Source organism: Protopterus annectens, chromosome 13.part0, assembly GCF_019279795.1.
Source record: "Protopterus annectens isolate FY-2018-M chromosome 13.part0, PAN1.0, whole genome shotgun sequence".
Classification (NCBI taxonomy): domain Eukaryota; kingdom Metazoa; phylum Chordata; order Ceratodontiformes; family Protopteridae; genus Protopterus; species Protopterus annectens.
Window position 1 is genome coordinate 888,444,492 of NC_056747.1, and position 20,670 is coordinate 888,465,161.

The following is a 20,670-nucleotide window of genomic DNA, read 5'->3' on the forward strand; positions in this document are numbered from 1 at the left end:
GAAAAATTCTGCTCTGCAGGCTGTCTGGAATACAGCCACCATTCCAACTCTTACTCTGGCACAATATGCAAGGATATGCCTGTCAAAAGTATTCAAGTGCACATTTTAACTGCAGCCTCAAAAACCAATAGAAGGTATTATGTGAAGCATGATGGAATCATTTTCCAATTGACGCAGCCCTTCAGTTAGGAACCTTCAGCAGGAATGAAACTTATACCATATTCTGAGATCGGAAATTAAATGGATCATAGCAAAACTTCCCCTTTAGGGAAGGAAACCCCTGTCCTGGACTGAATCTATAACTGGGCCCAGAAAGATAATTCTCTGAAAAGCCACAAGGCAAACTTGTGGACAGTGAATGTAGCCCCTAGCTCCAGGAAAAGATGAACAGAAGGCAGTCATCACTGTAAACATACAAGACCTTATACAGGTGGAAGGATGGGCAATGAAAAGGCACAGTTAAAATCAGGAACTCACAACTAGATCTGCTGACAGACTCTCACTTCATTAATGTATTTTGTTAACAGCTGAAGCACTCCAAGAACTTTTGGCTACCTATTGAAATGTTGGCACTCAAAATGCGGAGTGCTGATACACTGAAAAAAAAAAGACCGAAAACCCAGGAAAAGAGCTAATCTCAATGAATGCTCTTCTCCTTTAAACATCTATTTTTTTTCAGGAAGCAAGGCCCCTTGCACCCCCTGATGTGAGGGGAAAGGAACACCCCTCCCCGAGAATACATATACCAACTCAGAGATCACCATATCACAGACAAATGAGAATAATCTGAAAAATGGCCATCTCGGACTTGGTACATGTAAGTCCATTTTTCTGCCAGTCTCCTTGTTTCAGGACCTGCTCTAACAGGTCTCTACATTTCAAACAGTTACTGAGTTTTTACCTCAGCAGCCACTGAAGATGGAAAACCAACTGCCAAACACACCCTCGTGTCAATGAAGGTATACTCATAAAAAACATAGTTAGTTCCTAATCTCCCCAGTTTTTCCATCACAGACTCAAAATATGCTTAAGGTACAGGGCTTCAGGAAAAAAACTAAAACAAAGCAAGAAATAAAGAATGTCAGCTACTCAAATTCTACACGTCACCATGTTTCCAAGAGAAAGAGGCTAGTTAGCTTGACCTCTTGCTGAAATACATTCATATCCATGCTACATAATTTACACACCTATTGTGTTTTACCTGATATGGTTTAAGTCAGCAGGTCCTCAAATCATGAAGTCCCAGGAGCAATAAACTATGAAATGAGGTGGGATGTCCTTATGAGAGCAATTCTATAAAAGTTCTCCTTAAGCTTTGATAACATCAGAGTTTCTGCTGTTGCATACATCTTCAAATAAAGATTATGGAGTCATTTATATTTAATCCCTAATCCTATCCCTGGTGTCCGAAATGAGCACTGGTGTCACTAGGAGAGTCTCCTCTTGTATGTGCGTATTCCCAAACACATGCTCAACAAGGGATACTGTCTCTTGTGGTAGATTAAGCCAATGTCTACATACTATGTTACACAGTAAGTAAGGCTAAAAAATACAAGGTACACATTACTAGGAACAGAGATGTATGATCTCATTTGAAGCTTTATTTAAGAAGATTATGATATGGTGTAGTGGAGTAGTACGATCAATTAATTTTCTTCATATTCAGGTGAAAGATGGAGTATTTTTAAGTGTACGCACAAGTGAAACTAAGGGTAATAATAACGGACTTGGGTGGTGATATACATGACAGCACAAAACTGGAAGAGGAAACAAAGTAAAAATGGGGCAAAGCAGGTCTTCTATAAACTAGAGAATAAAAACAAAAGTGCTTGGAAAAAAAAAAGCCCTTTCGATACTAAAACAGCTCCCATACTGATAAAGTACACCAGAAAAAGCTACAAGAAAAACCTAGCCAAGCTACAGTTTCTTCTCTGGGTGATATCTTAAACCCATTTGCAAATGACTTCTTAAGGACATCAAGTGTTTCTGCTATATGGCTTCTGAAAGTCCACGACTTTTTACTTCTTCTTTTTAAGACTTTAAGGATACATTCAAGCCAGTAATGCCAAACCTCGCTAGCTGTGGATATGCATGTTATGGCCTTATGACTTCGTCAGCACAGCATAAGTGGACTGCTTGGCTACACTTCAGAAACACAGGGTTTCTAAACCCAGCCAATATCTATGACCATTAAGGAGTTCCAAGTGCATACAACTACTTACTCATGTTTTTTTTTTCAAGATATGTAATTTATTACCCTAGAGCCACAACTGCTCAACATACTGGACTACCCACCCTTCTCCTTTAAATACATAGTAAGCAGAATGAAAAATGTTAGAAAATATCCAGATTTCATACTACCCTATAAATCATCGATTACATCTAAAAATTACTAAATTATGAAACATATTAATTAGCTAAATTACTCATACTTTCAGTCTCTCTTAAAACAGAAACACTACCCAACAGCATCAAGAACACCCTCAATACCTGGTTCCATGGTGCAGAGTGACGGAAACCTGAATTTAAACCAGGTGACTGAGGCTTGTTAACAGCCCCAGCACTTATGGAGCCAGGCAGGAAGGGGCATGGTCTACTTACCTCTACACCATGGTTGGGATGAGTTTGTGGTTTATGTGCACTATGGGATACAGTGAGCTGTGCTGTGTGATCTGAGAAGTTAATTTTTCATTCCAACCACATCTGCAACAGCCAATTGTTCAAGTGTGCACTAGAGATCACAGTAATTTAAGAGGACAACATCTGCAAACAATGAAAATACAGGTCACATAGCCCAGAATGGCTACTCTCTGTAATCTGCATAGTGGAAAATCACAAACAAAAAGGGGCATTTCATATACCCCAAGTGGAGTCCTACATCATTCATTTACAAATCTGACTTAATGAACAGAACAAGGGCACAATTTTCATCTTCAAATACAAGAGGGAAAATGTGATGCCACATTAGGCCCATGCCCCCCCTCCCCATGCTAACTGTACCAGACACCACAAGATGTCCTTGAGTAGACAACTGTATGCCTCCTCCAAGTTTACAAAACACATGCAGACAGTACTGGTGAAATCTCTGGATCTCTTCGGTATCTGCAAGGATAAAGAGAATAGATCCAATGTTCCACGGCTACAAAGAATCCACACTGCTCCTTTTCAATTACAGGCGTGACTACTGGACAAAGTCTCCTTTCCAGTATCCGAGGAAGTATGTGATTCCTCTACAAGTAGAGCACACACGCACACTCTCCAATTCCCCTTTTCAAAATGAGGAACACTAATCCAGTTAATACACACAACATCCCAAAAACTCCTAGAACCTCCAGCATTTCTGAATAGATATTATCCTGTGCTGTAGCATTTCCATAATAGAATTAACTGCCATGGTGATGTTATCTATCAACATTGTCCCAATTTCACCATGATTCTGACGTGGCCTCATCAGAACAGGGCATGTCCACTCGATGAAGGGCTCTTCAAAGTATTCTTTCTATCTCTCAATGTCCCCCAGTTCAGGTCTCAGTTTCTCCACCCTTGCTAAAAGCAATCTGGGAAATATCTTAGCACTTCTTCTTTAGTTTTAGTACTTACTTTTTTAATGTTTGCTAACCAGGGCAGTGGACGTATACACTGTGGACCCTTTTCAGCCACATCTGGGTAGTTACAGCAGCATATGGAGGTAAATGTTTAGTATCACAGTAATGAAAAAAAAAAACAGCACAAAGCTTGCAACTGTGAACAAAATAACCCTCAATTTAAAACAAAGCACAAGAATACATTAAGAAAATATAAATTTTACACAAATAGTTGACAAATGCTTTACCAGAAAAAAAAACTCTATGGCTGTCTAAAAGCCATCATTCGTGATCTCACCAGACATACTCTCTTGATACTTGGGTCTTCAAGTTCAGTGATCACCACATGCTGCTGCCTTCTTATTGCCTATCAATTAAATTTGGGTACAAACTCTTAATGACAGGCACCAAACAGAGGCTATGAATATCTCCATGCCCATCTAGGGCCTCTCCTGAGTGTCAATACCAAAACAGAAGGGAATTCACGCCTGTCACCCGGGACCTCTCCTGAGGTTCAACTCCACAAGAGGAGTGAAATCGCACCCACTTGAGTAGCTACTTTGAAAATAGTGCTATGCACAGAGATTAAGAACTCCAAAATTCAGGTGGCACTTTCGGCCTCCTGAACAAGCACTAGCTCCTTCCCTATCACCAAGATAACATTTAATTCCCCAAAAGCCAATCTACATAGACAGGGTCATCCATCTGATGCCATTTTCCTCCTGCTTGCCACTTATCTGCTCTGCTGCTCACCCTCACCCTTCACCTTGCAAGTTTTGAGCTCATATGGATTGAGCTCATTCAGGCTATATGCGACTCCCAAGGCACCAGGCACTCACTGGAACATGGAAATAATATCGCCAGCCATGACTCCAGGAGTGGGGGCTTGGTTTTAAGCTTTGGGCAAGGTTTTCATTTTCTTTAATTAACCCATCATGGGGGCACTTTGAATCACTGCTTAACTGGTCCCTCCTCTCAAATGAATACGCCAAGTGTAACCCTACCAGGAGAATGATGCTCAAAGTAATATGGCTGCAAGGAACTCATGGGCACACAAACCTCTCCAACGTGATAAAAATCACAATCACTGGAGGGGGACCAGGAAGTTTCGATTTTCTATAACAAAGATCAAACTGTAAGCAAAGAATGCAAAATAATGTTTATAATTCTTCTTGATCAGCATTAGCAGCTTAGAAAGGTAACCACAAGATTACTCTAATAGTGCACTCAGTTAAACCTTACCTGTGCTTTGACAAAGATTTCTATTAGCATGCCATTTCTACAGGTTTCTATATTATTTCTCGTTTCATGAGAAATGGGAAGTATTAAGACAATGCAATTCAAAATGCAATGTAAATGAATAATGTGCAAGCCAGGATGATACTGTGTGTACCTTCTAAGTCACGGAAAAAAGTCACTCTAAGCACCAAATGCTGAACACCAACCCCGCATTTTCTGCCGAATCCGGAAAACATGGAAACTCACATTAAGACTATCACATGACAGGACATGCCCATGATATCTGCAGTTTAAACTTACACAATCAGTAAAGTTCCTGACATAAAAATATGATCAAATGATAAGACAACAAAAACAAAATGCATCTTAACTAGTTTGGTTCATAAATATGCCACCACCGAACAGGTAAACTCTTAAATCTAAAGGATGAGCAAGTGATCAAAGTAGGGACTTTCTGAACTGCTTTCAACCTTCTAAATATCAGAATCAGAAATATCAGATATTCCATTTCAAATGCACAAAGTACATCAGAACCAGCAGCAAAGGAAATGTGTCATCATTGTGGTTTAAAAACGGATTTTGCTGAAGGAGAGCAACAGCTGTACACAGTCTTTGTCACATACTGTTAAGAGAACACAAGTTAGAAGTTTTCAGTTCTTTATTTCATTCTAGTAACAGTGTGGAAAGTGGAATATTGCAGATTTTCATCCCCTCAGAAAATACAAGACAGAACTGTAAACTGGCACTTAACAACTTGCCAAGGTAGGTCATAGGAAAGTTTTCTAGATTTGTGTTCACTTTCATTTTTCAGGTGTATAGAAGTCTACCTGCATGCTGAAATACTTTACGATTCAAGCAAGCTAACCAGAAACACAACTAACTGCAAAAAGATTTTGTAAAATGTTCACATCTCCTTTTGAATTATGCAGACCACGCAGTTCCTACAAAAAGGTAACAGTACTTGTTTCACTGAAGTGATTATGTGTGCATGATCAATCACTGCTGTAAAGCAAGTACTGCAGTGACTATGCACGCATGAATACATATATATGTATGTGTACACTTGTATGTACATATTACTGCATTTATATAAAAACACATACAGATCTATGTGTACATACCCACACAATATACCAAAATGCTTTCATCACATACAGTTCATGTAAGTACATTAAAGAGAACACACTATAATAATTCTAAAGGGTTAAATCAAATACTAAGAAAATATGAGTAGGTAATATGCAGTATTTTGTGTCACTGTAATTAATTTATTCTGCAACACTAACAGAGTAAAACAAACTGCTGAAAGTTTTAATACTGGGCTATTCTAAAAAACAGAAAAGGGTATGGGAAAATCAGGAATTAAAGTAATGGAGAATGGAAATACTAACATATATTTCCTTACATACCTCAGTAACCAGACACATCTTCAACTTCAAAAGATTGCATTACTAATCAGTTTCTTTACAGTGAGAATTTTTTTTTTTGGTTCCACAATGGCTTCCTACTAGCCATCAGCTCCCTGCAATCTATTGGTCCATTTGCTCTTCTCAGGAGAAAGAATAGTTGTGTAAAACCTTACCATAACCTTCTCTTTCAGGTTACAGATTTCTTGTTGTGGCATTTCCCGCTTTAGGGACATCAGCTCCTATACAAAAGCTTCAGCTTGACTGTTGTAGCTGCTTGGGATGTCACACGTAGGATCATAAACCTGGGGCCTTAAATGCGACATCTGCTCGCACAGACCTCAGAACTTGAAAGCCCAGCAGAAGGAGTAGAACGCTCAGCAGGAGGAGATGCCAGTGATGTCAGGCATGGGGCCCTTATGTGGTTTTCACAGGTCCCCAGGGTACAGAATAGGATACCAGGGGCCTAAGGATATGCTGGACTGAGTAAGAGAAAGAGAATGGGGGTTTTTGGTGGGTGGGAAGGAATACTGCAACATGGAAGAGAAGGACATCTATGGTTATGGTAAGATTTTACACAACTATATTATATATGTCCTTCTATTCCTATGTTGCAGTATTCTTGTTGTGGGAGAGTACCACAGCTTAGTTGGAAGGAAGGGTGGCAGATGAATAGGCTGATTCTACAAAGCCCTGTACGATTACCCTGGCAAATCCTGCTCGTGCTCTGGAGACATTGTCTAATTTGTAGTTTTTGGTGACAGTGTGAATGGTGGACCATGTCACTGCTTTCATAATGGAAGGCAGTGCCTAGGCCTTTCAGAAAGGCTTTGGAGGCTGCCATTGCTCTGGTGGAATGAGCTTTTACCCCCGATGGGTATTTTTTGCCATGGTGTGAGTAACAGAGGCAAATGGCTTTCCTGATCCAACAGGCGAAGGTTTGTTTGGAGACTGCCTTGCCCAGGGCCATGAGGTGGAAGGAAACACAGAGTTGATTGGATTTTCTAATGGATTTTGTTTTGTCCAGGTAAAATCTTAACTGTGTACATCCAGGGAGTGAAGTATCCTCTCCCCTTCATTGGTGGGCGAGGGGTAGAATGTGGGTAGGTGAATAGATTGGTTTAATGACAAATCGTTGAGCACCTTAGGCATGAAGGAGGGGTTAGTTCTTAGTGTTACCCTGTCCTTGTGGAAAGTAGCATAAGGGGGGACAAATCATTAAGGCCTATAGTTCTGACACCCTTCTGCCTGAAGTTATGGCCACTAGCAGTACAGTTTTCCATGTACACATCTGAACAGTAGCTGTCACAGCAGGTTCGAATGGGTGCTGGGTTTGCTTTTCCAGAATGAAGTTAAGGTCCCAGGGTGGTGGGATGAGCTTTCTTGGAGGCCTTGTGTGTAAGATCCCTTTTAAGAAAAGCTTAACATTAAGCCTGGCTAGTAAGGGAGGGTCTAGAGGTAGGCAGGCTGAGACTGCGTAAAGGTGAACTTTTACTGAAGAGTATGACAGTCCGCCTTTTACTAGTCGACACACATATGCAAGAACTAGAGGGAATCTGTAATGCATGGGTCCCTTCCCTTGTCCAAACACTATTTTGAAAATATTTCCCATTTAGCTAGGTATGATTTTCTTGTAGCAGGTTTCCTGGGCTACCTCAGGACTGAAAGCACGTTCTCTGAGTAGTGGTGCCTGAAGGGAATTAAATGTTTATCACCCACAGTGTCAGTGACAACATCTGCAAGTGTGGGTGGATGAGGGTTTCCAGTTGTGTCAGAAAGTCCACCTTGTGAGGTAACTTGTGGTGACTGCCCTTGGCGAGATTGTGAAGTAGGGGGAACCAGTGCTGCCTTGGCCAGTAGGGAGTCACCAACAAGATTTTTGGTTTGTCTCTCCTGATTTTCAGGAGGACTTTCTGAATTAGTGGGAAGGGGGAAAAGGCATACAGAAACTTCCCCTTCCAAGAAATGCTGAAAGCATCTACTCTCTAAGCTAGAGGGGAGTAGGTCTTTGTGCAGAAGGTCTGCAGTTGTCTGTTCTGGGGGGAGGTAAATAGGTCTATTTGAGGAGTTCTCCACCAGTGGACAATGTCTAGGAAGACTGTCCTGTCCAGCATACATTCGTGTTGTGGAGAGGATGTCCTGCTCAGAAGGTCTGCTTGTTTGTTATCCTGCAAAGGGATGCAGGATGCCTGCAGGGACAAGTTGTGGCGAGAAGCTAGATCCCATATCAGTAAGGTTAGTCTGCACAGGTGGTACACTTTTGTTCCTCCCTGTTTGTTGAGGTACCACATAACTGTGATGTTATCTGTAATTATTAGGAGAACACCTGGTAGTAGCAGAAGACTGAAGGTTTTCAAAGCCAGGAGGACAGCTGTCATTTCTCTCACATTGATGCGTTTGGCCTTTAATGAAGGGTGCCATGTTGCTTGAACTCTGTAGGATGCCAAAGTGCCTCCCCATCCTGATGCATCTGCATTCATAACCTGGGTTGGGAGAATGGGCTGGAGGGGAAGGCCCGGGTTGAGCTGGACTTGTTGAATCCACCAGCAGACCTTTGCCTTTAGCCAGGGTAGGAGTGTGTTTTTTTTGCTCCAGGGGATGCTGGTGTTGGGACCAAATGTTTTTAGATACTACTTCAATGTTCGCATATGCATTCTGGCTAGTGGAAGCATAGGGATGGTGGTTGTCATTAGGCCCAGGGTCCATAGGCATTGCCTTGCAGTTATTACATGGGTCTGCAGCAGGGCTTTGAAATGGTAGGTCAGGGTGCTGACCTTGTCTTGCGGCAGAAAGGCTTTCATTATGTCTGTTTTGATTCTGCAACCCAGAAATATCTTGCCTTTCTCTGGGGTCAGGGAAGACTTTGGAGGTTGAGGGTGAACCCCAGATTTTGTAAAAGGGACATGGTGAATTGCAGATGGGCTGAAAGGTTTTCTTTGCAGTCTGCTAGGATCAGGATGTCATCTAGGTATGGATAAATCTGAATTCCCGGTGTTCTGCAATGGGCAATGGCAGGAGCCAAGTATTTTGTGAACACTCGGGGGCAGTGGACAAACCAAAGGGCAAGGCAGTAAATTGGAAATGAGAGGAGAGTCCAGAGAAATGTAAAACTTTTCTGTGGGAGGGTAGGATGGGTATGTGCAAGTAGGCTTCTTTAGGTCCAATGTGGCCATATAAGCTCTGGTAGGTATGAGAGGAAGGAGGCTTGGGAACGGACAGCATTCAGAAGGTGGGCACCTCTAAGAATAGATTTAATAAGGAAAGGTCTAGAATAAGTCTCCATGGTCCGTCCTTTTGGGGACAGGAGCAGTCGAGAGCAGAAACCTTTTCCCTCCTGTCCTGAGGGGACAGGTTCTATGGTACCCAAGTTCAGAAGGTCTGTCAGGACCTGTAGTAAGAGATGTCTTTGATTTCTGGGGGGAAACGGAATGCCTCTTAGGGGTGGGCTTTTCTTTCCAGGAGAGGAAGTATCCTTTTGGGATAATGATTAACACCCATCTGTCTGTGGTGACGATTTTCCAAAAGGGGAGCCAGTGGGAAAGGTGGGCAGAGAGGGGTAGTGGGGCAAGGCAGTCACGCATTGTTGGGGTCTCGTCTGTCCTGAAAAGGGTGGCTGTGGGGCAGCTGGCCTGGACATGGTTTGTCTTCTGGTACCTCTTTTAAGTCTGGAAGAGGTGAGTCCAGCAGAGGTTGGGTTACATCTGATAAATGTGGCCTTGGCAGGGTAGTTCCTGTAATATTTGGGGATGGGGGACACCAACAAATATTTGATGTCTTGTAATTCATTGCTCTTTTCTTGACGGTTTTTGAAAAGATCTGCAGATTGTTTTTCCAAAAAGAAAACTGGGGTCCAGGGGGGCATCCAAGATCTTAGACTTAGTTTTCTGGCAAGTGTTGGAGTCTAAGCCAGGAGTATCACCTGAGAACAGAGGCAGATGCTGCAGAGCGAGCAGAAGTTTTTGCAGCATTATAGCTGCATCTAACTGAGTGTCTGGCTACTTGGGCAACTGGAGATAGTTTAAAAGAGATGTCAGCTTTTGTAGGGAAGTCAGGAGTACAAGCCAGCAAGGTAGAGGCTTGAGAGTCCAGGTCCAAAGCATATTTGGTCTTATGTGTCTGACAGTTGATGGCTCTAAAAGCCAAAGTGGAAGAGGTATAGACCTTCTTACCAATCTTATCCATAGACTTGCTGTCTTTGTCGGTAGGTAAGAGCGAGGCAGACAGAATGAGTCTAGATTGTTTATCTGGATAAGTGGCAATCACAGCTGGGTCTGCCAGGGGTGGTATGACTAGGAATGTTTGGTCATCAGGCACCTTGTAGAATCAGTCTGGACGTTTAGAGGCAGGTGGCTGAGAATCTAGTGTCTTTGATGCAGAGGTAAAGGCATCCAAGTATGAAGGAAAGACAGGTGGGATGGCAGAAGGGGAGGGGGATTCTACCTGTATAATTTCAAAGTACCTCTTCTGAGTTTCAGACATTAGAGAGGTATCCCATTTGAAATATTCTTTCATTTTGGTGATGGTTTCACCAAATGCAATATCCTCTGGAGGACAGTCTCCCTCAATAGATTCTTCATCTGGGGAGTAGTACTCCTGAGGTGAAGCAATTTGGGAGATGTACAAAATGGATTCCTCAGAGGAGGAGTAATAGGTGTCTTGCTCTTCTTCCCTGTCCTGAGATGTCAGAGGAGGGAGAGAAGAGGCAGAAGCAGGTCTAGGACTAAGCAGTGGTAGAGTAGTGGGGGATGAGGCTGAAGGCCTAAGGGCCATAAAGGCCTGCATCAAGGAAGAAGTGAAGGACTGCCAGTCAGGTAGGCCTTCTTTGGTCAAGGTCGTATGTTTGTTTTTTTTGTTTCTTTTTCGATGGTGTATACGTAGGCCTGGAGTTGGATGACGGTCTAACAGTAGTAGTGTCCGGAGGAGGGATCCTGGTCGGAGGCTCTGCTAAGTCTGGTTCTCCCTCGACCTCGGCAGTAGTTGGGGTCTGGGCTGGCTCTGGGGACGTGCCAGTTGTCAACTGAGAAACGGCTTTTATGAAGGTCACCAGTGAAGTCGACAGATCCTCTGGGCATCCCTCAACTCCTAAATCGGAAGTTGGCAGGGCGTCGGCTAGCAGAGTGGCAGAGGTAGAGGGCCTGGAAAACGTGGCCTTGTTACGTGGTAGTTCTGTCGAAGCCTCCAGGGCAGGATCCATACTAAGGGCCAACCGTTTAAGCCTTTGGTTCTCCAAGTAGAGATTAAGAGCAGCCAGACAGCTGCGAAGGGTCTTTGGTACAAAGGATTGGCAAATGGAACATGAGTTGTGATCGTGCTCCCAGCCTATGCAAAAAAACGCAGCGGTCATGCGAGTCTTTATGGGGTATCTGGCGCCTGCATTGGCATTTACCCTTTTTTGCTGACATCGGCTATGAGTTGCTACAATAAACCAAGCTTTAGCAAGACAATTAGAAGAAAAAAACCCAACGGGGTACAGCTTTTTTTTTATTTAGACGTTTGCATTGAAGGAGTGAAGCACATGATGCATCGGTAGTCTGCAGTTGAAAAGTTCTGAGGTCTGTGCGTACAGATGTCACATTTAAGGCCCCTTGTTTATGGCCCTACATGTGATGTCACACGCAACTACAACAGCCAAGCTAAAGCTTTTGTATAGGAGCCGATGTATGGATCACCTGAGGAGGGAAATCCCACAAGAACTGCAACATAGGAATAGAAGGACATCAGCAATCCCCAGGGAGGTGAGAGCCAATAAAGTACAGTTTTGTACCTACCATAAATGTAGATGTTCGAGTGTTCACTCTGCTGCAGTCATGACACTTGGGTTATCCTGTCGTCAGGCGGTCCCGCAGTCGGCCAGAATTCCAAAGTCTTGGTCCGGCGTCAGTTGCTGTCGCCTCTTCCCTGACGTCAGTGCGCCAGGGGTATATATATTGCAACCAACGCCATTTTCTTCAGTTTTTCTTGCCCCAGATGTCAGGTGCCCCCAAAAAGGTGGTCAGAATTAGTACCAAATGGAGTGAACACTGCACAAACACAAAATCCCTTCAGCTATAAGCAAATCCATCAGTAAGGCATAGAAGAGATTTTGCCAGTAGATCAGAGGGGATGGAGGGAGGGTAACCTGGACTGCAGCAGGGTGAACACTCGAACATCTACATTTATGGTATGTACAAAACTGTACTATGTTCATCGTGTTACCCTGCTGCAGTCATCACATTTGGGTTGAATCCCAAAGCTAAGGTAGGGGGGAGGTATCATAGAGGGTTAGTGGAGGCAATAAGGCCCTGCAGAACTGCAGTGGCGAAGCCCGCCCTGGACTTAGAGTAAAGAGGTAAGTGATAGGGTTTGGTAAAGGTGTGTACTGAACTCCAAGTTGCAGCTTCTAAAATCTCCTTGGTTGGAATCCCCCTGAGAAAGGCTGTAGAGGTAGCTGTTGCCCTGGTAGAGTGGGATCTAATGGTAGCAGGAACTGGTTTCCCATGATGGGTATAACAGAAACGTATGCAGTGACCTATCCATTTAGAAATGGTTTGCTTAGATATAGCCTTCCCTTGAGAAGCTGTAGCATAGGATACAAAGAGCTGGTCAGTTTTTCTGAAAGCCTTAGTTTTGTCGAAGTAGGAACAAAGCTGCGTGTGAATGTCCAAGGAGTCTCTCACCTTTGTTCTGTGTATTGGGGAAGAAGGTGGGTAAGTGGATGGTTTGATTTAAAGCTACACTGGAAACCACCTTAGGCATAAAGGAAGGATTAGTTCGTAGAGAAACTCTGTCTTGATGAAAAATGAGGAAAGGTTCCACTGCCATTAGTGCCTGTAGCTCTGAGACTCTCCTAGCTGAAGTTATTGACAGGGGGAGGGCAGTCTTCCATGATAGGAACTGAAGATCTGCAGAGAAAGCTGGTTCAAAGGGAGGTTGAAATAGCTGAAGCATGGATTTTAATTGAGGAAAAGGAAAGTCCTTTATGCAACATCTCAGCTAAATACTGTAGAATGTGAAGCATGTGAGGCTGAATTGTGTCTTGGCCTTTAGCTTGGTTCCAGGCACAAAACCTTTTCCATTTGTCAGAATAAGCCTTCCTGGTGCTTGGCCTCCTGGCTTCCATAATAACATCCAGAACTGCTTGTGAAAGAGGAGCTGGTTGGATGTTTAGTTGATTTGCCATGCAGCCAGATTTAAAGTTTTGAGCTGGCTGTGAATAATCTGTTTGTTTTGTTGTGTGAGCAAATGGGGTATTTGAGGCAATATCCATGGTGGGTTGTGGGCCATATTTTTCAATAGCAGGTACCAGTGCTGGCGTGGCCAGTCTGGGGCTATGATAATTAGTCGTGGTCTCTCCTTTTTGACCATCAAAAGAACCTTTGTGAGGAGAGGTAATGGAGGGAAGGCATATGCTGTCAGGTTTTTCCAACTGAAAGAGAGTGAGTCCACTTTCCAAACTTGATGGTGAAATGCTCTTGTACAAAATTTTGTCAGTTGGTAGTTTTGAGGACCGGCAAACAGGTCTAGGTTCGGAAGGCCCCATTTTTGAGTTATCATTGCAAATATTTGTGGATATAGTTTCCACTCGTGGGGATCTTTGATGTTTCTGCTGAGGTCGTCTGCCAATGTGGTGTTCTGTCCTGGCAGGAATTGAGCTTGTAACTGGACTTGGTAGGCCAGAGCTGTGTTCCATAAGATCATTGCTTGCCTGCATAGAGGGTAGGAATGTGTACCCCCTTGTTTGTTTATGTACCACATTACTGTGGTGTTGTCCGTCTTTATTGCAAGTTGTCCTGGATGTAATAGATCCTTGAAGGCTGTCAGAGCTTTCTGTACAGCTAGCATCTCTTTTTGATTTATGTGCAGATTTCTTTGATCTGCAGTCCATAGGCCTTGAATGCATTGTCCTGCCATGTGTGCCCCCAGGCGTAGTCTGACGCATCTGTTGTGATAGTCTGCCTGGCTGGGGGGCAAGGTGAAAGGCTGACCCTTGTTGAGGTGACATGCCTGTGACCACCACAGAAATTCCTGTTGTAGGCAGGGAATGAGAGATATCACTGTGTTCAAGCTGTGGCTGTGTTGAGACCATACGCTTTTTAGGTACCACTGTAATTTCCTCATATGCAGCTTTGCAAATGGTATTAGTAGTATACAAGATGCCATGAAGCCCAAAGCCTGCAGAATTTTTCTTGCAGTTAATTGGGTCTTTGTTGCCATTGTTTTGAAATATTGTGTCAGTTGTAATTGCTTGTCTGGTGTAAGATAAGCCTTCTGGGCTGTTGTATTCAAGCTGGCACCCAGTAATGTCATTTTTTGTGAGGGTACTAGTTTTGACTTCTTTTCGTTTACTGTGTACCTCAGGCAGTTTAGTAGATGCTTTACAAAGGCCAGATGATGTAAGAGAATGTCTTTGCTTTCTGCTTGGATGAGGCAGTCGTCCAGGTATGGATATATTTGAATTCCTCTTTGTCTGCAGTATGCAATTACTGGTGCCAGGCATTTTGTGAAAACTCTGGGCGCAGTAGCTAAGCCAAAGGGCAGTGCAGAGAATTGGTAATGGGTTGAACCTGCAATGAAACGGAGGTATCTTCTGCAACTTTGTCTGATAGGGACATGCAGGTATGCCTCCTTGAGGTCCAATGTTACTAGCCATGCTTCCTTGCCCAACATGGGAAGTAGCTGCTACAGTGTTAGCATCTTGAATTTGGGTACTTGTAAGTAAGTGTTTAGAATTGAAAAGTCCAGAATTGGTCTCCAGGCATTGTCCTTTCTGGGCGCTAGAAAGAGTCTTGAGTAAAATCCTTGGCCTTGCTCTCGAGTAGGTACCAGTTGAATGGCTCTCATGTCCATGAGAGCTGTAATTTGCTTTTGTGCCTCTGCCCATTGATTTTGTGGCAGGTTTGGCATTCCTCTTTTCATTGGCAAGGTGTGAAAGTGGAATCTGTATCCTCATAAAATTATGTCTAGAACCCATTTGTCCTTTGTGACAATGTGCCAGTTGTCTGCAAAAAGTGTGAGTTTTCCCCCCAAGGGGGCTGCCAAGAGAGTATTGCTTGGCCAGATGAGGTGCAAGTCATTGAGTTTGCCTTCCGGTGGATTAAGACCTGTCTTCTCCTCCCTTATGTGTTGTAGTGCCCCATTGGCGAGGTTTATACTGGGCTTGTGGTTGTCCTCTGCCCCTTGGGCGTCTGTATTTACCCCTCTGCGGTCTGTCAGTGGCTGGAAAGGACCAATTTTTTGTTGGCCAGTTTCTGCTGAAGCGAGGGGGTTGTACTTGTAGGAAATCTTTGACTGTCTGCATAGATTTTGCCTTATCTTCCATTTTCTTTAAAACTTCTTCTGCTTTAACTCCAAAAAGAACATCCTGCTGTAAGGGAGCATCTAGTAGTTTTGCTTTAACATGACCAGGCAGAGTTTGTTCCTTTAACCAAGCATGCCTACGTATAACAGACCCAGTGACAGCTGCTCTGCAGGAGGCCTCCAAAGAATCAAACCCACACTGTAAGGTATGTTTGCCCACCTGCTCAGTGGCATGCAACAGATCCTGTACTTCTTTCAATTCAGATTGTTGAGGGAGAGTGGTTATTCTTTGCTTTAACTGAGAGATTAGAAATTGCTGATACTTAAGCATATGAAATTGACAATTCAGTGCCCTCATAGCTAGTGTGGCTGAGGTGTAAACCTTTATCCCACACCTGTCTAGTGCTCTGGAATCCCTCTCAGAAGGTACTGGGTTTTTAGCCATAGAAGCCTTAGCCCCCTTGGGACCCTGGGAGACAGTCTCTGGGTCAGCTACTGGGCTTTTGTAAAGAAATGTGTGGGAATCAGGCAATCTGTAGTATCTGTCAGGCTTAGCCGGAGCAGAAGGTAGAGAGTCTGGGCTGAAAGTGGATTCTAAATAGACATCATCCACAATGTCCAAAACTGGTGGGATGGCAAGTGGTCTATGTTGGGGGAGTAAAAGAAACTCTCTGAGCCTTTTCTTTGAATCAGAGTAGTCTTGACCTTCCCAGTGAAAATGTTCCCTCATAGTGTGTAAAGTTTCCCCAAAGGAGTAGTCTTCAGGAGGAGAAGCTGAGGGAATAGAGTCCTCAGCATCAGAATCTTCATAAGGAGAGAAGGAATAGTCTTGGTCCTCAGAGGAGTCTGAAGAAATGGATGTTTGCTCAGAGGAAGCATAATCTTCCTCTTGTCTAGGCCTTTTGTCAGGAGGGGGCTGTGAACCCCTGATTAAAGAAATCAAATCTTCAGCCATTTTGAGCATCTGTTTCTTAGGCATAGGGCCTTGAACAGGAGACTGAAGTGCAGTCCTTTTAGATTTAGAAGGAGTCTTCGACTTAGAAAACGTTTTAATGGTGAGAGTCGTCGGTCTGAAAACGCCTTCAGAAACCGATGGCGTTTCTGTAGCACCGACGTCTTTTGAAGCAAAGTTGTCGGTAGGGCCTGAAGTAAAAGGCTGCGTCGGCCTTGTACATTCCGTCAAAATTTCCGTAGCGGTCTCGGGTTCCAGATCTGTGGTAGTCAGGGGCTGCGTCGGAGCCTCACTGAGGACCGGAGACCGGATCAGCCGAGGCCTCGGAATCTGGCTTAGGCCTGGGCTGTCTGTCCTTATCCCTGCGTTTTTTGTGCACGCCGGTAGTCGGTTGCTCCAACGGCATGGTGTAGTTAAATGTCCTACCGAAGTAGTGTCATGCGAAATCAAAGCGTCTTTTAATAGTACTTTTATTAAACCTAGCACAAAACCGACAAGAAGTGACATTGTGGTCTGGGCCTAGGCAAGGTATGCAATAAGAATGAAAATCCTTATGAGGTATTTGCTTCCCACAAGAAATACAATTGTTAACTTTTTCTGACATCGGTCTGAGGCAAGAAAAGTTTCCCCAACGGGGTACTTAGCTTTATGGAAGACTTCGGTCTGAAATTCGAATTCGAAAACCTCAGGAGTCGGCCGACCGTCACTTGCGAACTGCTTCTGCTTCGGGCACCACGCGCCAAGAAAGACTGAAGAAAATGGCGTCGGTTGCAATATGTATACCCCTGGCACACTGACGTCAGGGAAGAGGCGACAGCAACTGGCGCCGGACCAAGACTTTGGAATTCCGGCCGACTGCGGGATCGCCTGACGACAGGATAACCCAAGTGTGATGACTGCAGCAGGGTAACACGATGAACATCAGAACTATCATTTTTGTGGCTATCATGGCTTTTTCTGTTTATGAGATGACCCTGCTACCTGGTGGCTGATGTGAACACCCATGTCACTGGGAAAGGCCTAAGATATGCCTTACTTCAATGTGTGTTTCACACACACGCTGCAGAGGGCTGTCATGACTGGCTTAGCTGGACCAAGCTCATATCCCCAGTCTATAGTCCTAGTCATTGCTTGACAGGCCTCTGTCTGCATGATGGCAACTGGCTGACTGGTGTCACCAATTCCTCCAAGGATGGTGAGCTGGCATCAGCCATTACTCTCACTGGCCCCCATTTAACTCTTCCAGTGCCCCAGCCACTAGTCGAACTCTGGCCATCTAGGACATAGATAAGGTTTTATTTCTCTATGTCACAAAGCAAGAAAAGCAAGTTACTCATTTATAAAATATGCGAAAGACAGACAAAAAATAAGTGTCCTGAATACTGCTAAGCACCACTGTAAAAGGGTGGTTAGTTTGTAAAACACAAGACTCAGGATTAAAAATGCTTTCTGAATAAGCACTAGACCTGGATGAGAAAGACTAAGCATCCAAGGACAGAGTGTTTTATTCCCAATGGTCTTGCATGGCTTCCAGATGAAAGGCCCTTCAATCAATCACGAAATGATAGCTAAATGCAGTCTTACAGCAGGTTTTCTGTCCATCAAATGCAAAAAAGAGCCAGGGAAAACAATAGAGAGACTATTTTAAGGCATCAACAGCACTAAAAATGATAGGGGAGGAGGCAATATCTGTGACACTTCACCAGAATTCAGGACCCAGTTTTGTTGAGCAGCTGATGTTTGGTTTTACTGCCTGCTGCTAAAAGGGGATTTCTTGGCTTATCATATTAAGAAATATTATCACTGTCTAAATAATTGCACAAACTATGTATGCTTATAATACTTACCTGTGCCAAGTGCCATGATACAGTTTGCCTGAACTGCGACATTGTACCTCTAAGACTTTCCCATCAGTTTTTATTATAATGCGTACTGTGGTATGGTGAAACAACTTTATTGAAAGTGCCCCCCCCCCCCCCCCCCACAATCTTTCTGACTTTTTCTGTAGGAATATGCAGGCTTCTCTGCAAGTTAGAAAACTAACTGTGTAGGATTCTTGCCTATGAGACACATTCACATCTGAACTGCAGTCCCATTTGGAGATCACCTGTCATTCAGGATTCCGAGATATACTTCTGAAGGAAAAACATTCAGACACAGTGGCTTACTTGTTTTAAACAACTTCCTAATCTATGGTGTGGAAGTTAAAAAAAATCTGAGTATGTTATGAGTGAAATAATGGATGGACCATTTGCTAGGAAATAAGAAGTTTTAGAGGAATTCGCAGATTTCCACTGCTTAGTCCTAAGGTTTCGCAATTGGCTAATTTCTGGTCAACTAATATCTGGGTTAATGAAATTGGTTAACCCACTCAAGCTGTAATACTCAAAGTATGATGAAACCAATAACAAAAAACTGTACCGATAGGTGAATCTGAAGAGCATTTGTATTCGATTTGTACTTTGGTACTTGGTTCTGGTTTGCGTTCACACAAAGGTACAGTTTTTTGGTTAATAAAATTTAAATAGGCTTTTATTACAAAATGCATGAAATGTCACTCATTATATTTGATAAGCTCTTGTGAGTATGGTGATGAAAGCCAATATGTAGCACAGACCATCAAGCTACCAGACCTGGTATTCCCTACAGTACGCCTGCTTGAAGAAAGATGGCAAAGTACTGCCAGATACAAGCTGGTAATCAATACGGCTTTGATGACTGTGTTAAAACAGCGTCTTGTGGCACAGGAGATGATGGGGTTAACAACATTCTTATAAAGGCCTTTCACCAGACTCTCTTAAAAAATGTCACGTAATCGGTGGTAGTTTTGTTAATGACAGTATTACAAGAGCACCACTGCTGAAGCCAGTTTCAACTGAGCAAGTAGTATGCAACTTAGACATCTTGTAATGTGCAGCACAACGTGGCAAGATAGGCACGGAAGAGGTTTTCAGCACTGGAGCAACCACTGAGCTACTGTACTTAATAAATGCCTGTAAAAAAGGGCTTGTCTTCTCCAAAAACACTTATCTGCATTTTATATACTGTGGATTTTGCTGTTGAGGTTTTATTATTTGCACACACAATATATGGGCCTCAGTGTTTACACAAGTGCTGCTAATGAGCTGTTTCTTGTGGTACAGGCTTTGAATCCCTTAGCCTCTATTTGCCTACTGTGTGATCTTGAGTAAGTCACTTAACTAGACAGTGCTCTGCTGCTACTGGGAAACTGAGCTAAGTTCCTCAATAGTCTCCTGGATAACATGTCTAGTAACTACCTATGAACTCCTCTCCCTGTGTATGACTATTTCCAATTTGGTAATAGTCAGTTGGCTGAATACTGAAGCAGCAGTGAAAATGCGCATCCCTACAAGATACTTGGATGTACTGGTACAATGTTGTAAGTGTACCACTCTAAAATCTTCCATATGAATGTAGTATTTCTGTACTGATGTCTCAGCTGCAGAAGACCTGCGAAGTTCTTAAGCACTTTGTAGACTGTATAGATTATTCTCTCTCTCTTTCTAGTGTCAAACTGCATCAATTTCAGCACAACACAAACTGCACCTTTCATTTACTGAAGTGTGTATTCTATTAATGATGACATCACTCACCTTTACTCAAATAAGCAGACTCAGGCAATGAGGTACATTGCAGACTTAGATTTAATTTGTCATTTAGGTAAGACTACCAAGAAATTAATCACAGCACAGCTGGTGAACCAAATTTCAAGTTTACAACTTTTACCATGATTCAGACAATTTTACAGTATGGGGAACTCTAGAAATGTGTTCAATGTTCACTTGGTGATGAATAGAAAAGAAAAAACATATTCATCTCGGATTTACCAGATTATCATATCAGCAATGAAGATACAGGATCATAAAACTTTACTGGATTATCTATGTGGTGTTTGTTGACTGTCAACTCCCTCTCTAAAGGGGTTGGCTGCAGAATTCTGAATTGTACATTGTTTCCATTACAGGATAATGCACAGAAATTTTGATCCGGGTTACTGTATTCTGCAGATAATACTCCCCCGGTAGGCTCTAATCAATATATATATACTAACAGGGAACATTTAACTGAAATACCATAATGGATTAATATTTATTTTATTTATTTATTTTACATTTGTTGACCGGGACAGTCCGACTGGATACATGTCCATTTTCAGTGGAGGCCCGGGGAGAAAAGTTCCAAATAAAGCAAA

The 20,670-nt window shown here is 43.1% G+C and overlaps 2 protein-coding genes across 2 annotated transcripts in view; one reads left to right on the top strand and one right to left on the bottom strand.

Moving 5' to 3' along the window:
* NF1 (neurofibromin 1) overlaps positions 1-20,670 on the bottom strand; it is a 5,218,972-nt gene that overhangs the window by 1,277,178 nt on the left and 3,921,124 nt on the right. The gene's annotated exons all lie outside the window — the stretch shown is intronic.
* EVI2A (ecotropic viral integration site 2A) overlaps positions 5,433-20,670 on the top strand; it is a 152,305-nt gene continuing 137,067 nt past the window's right edge. Inside the window, exon 1 of the mRNA XM_044054641.1 lies at positions 5,433-5,585. The gene's annotated coding sequence lies outside the window, so the exon portion shown is untranslated. The remainder of the gene's footprint in view (positions 5,586-20,670) is intronic.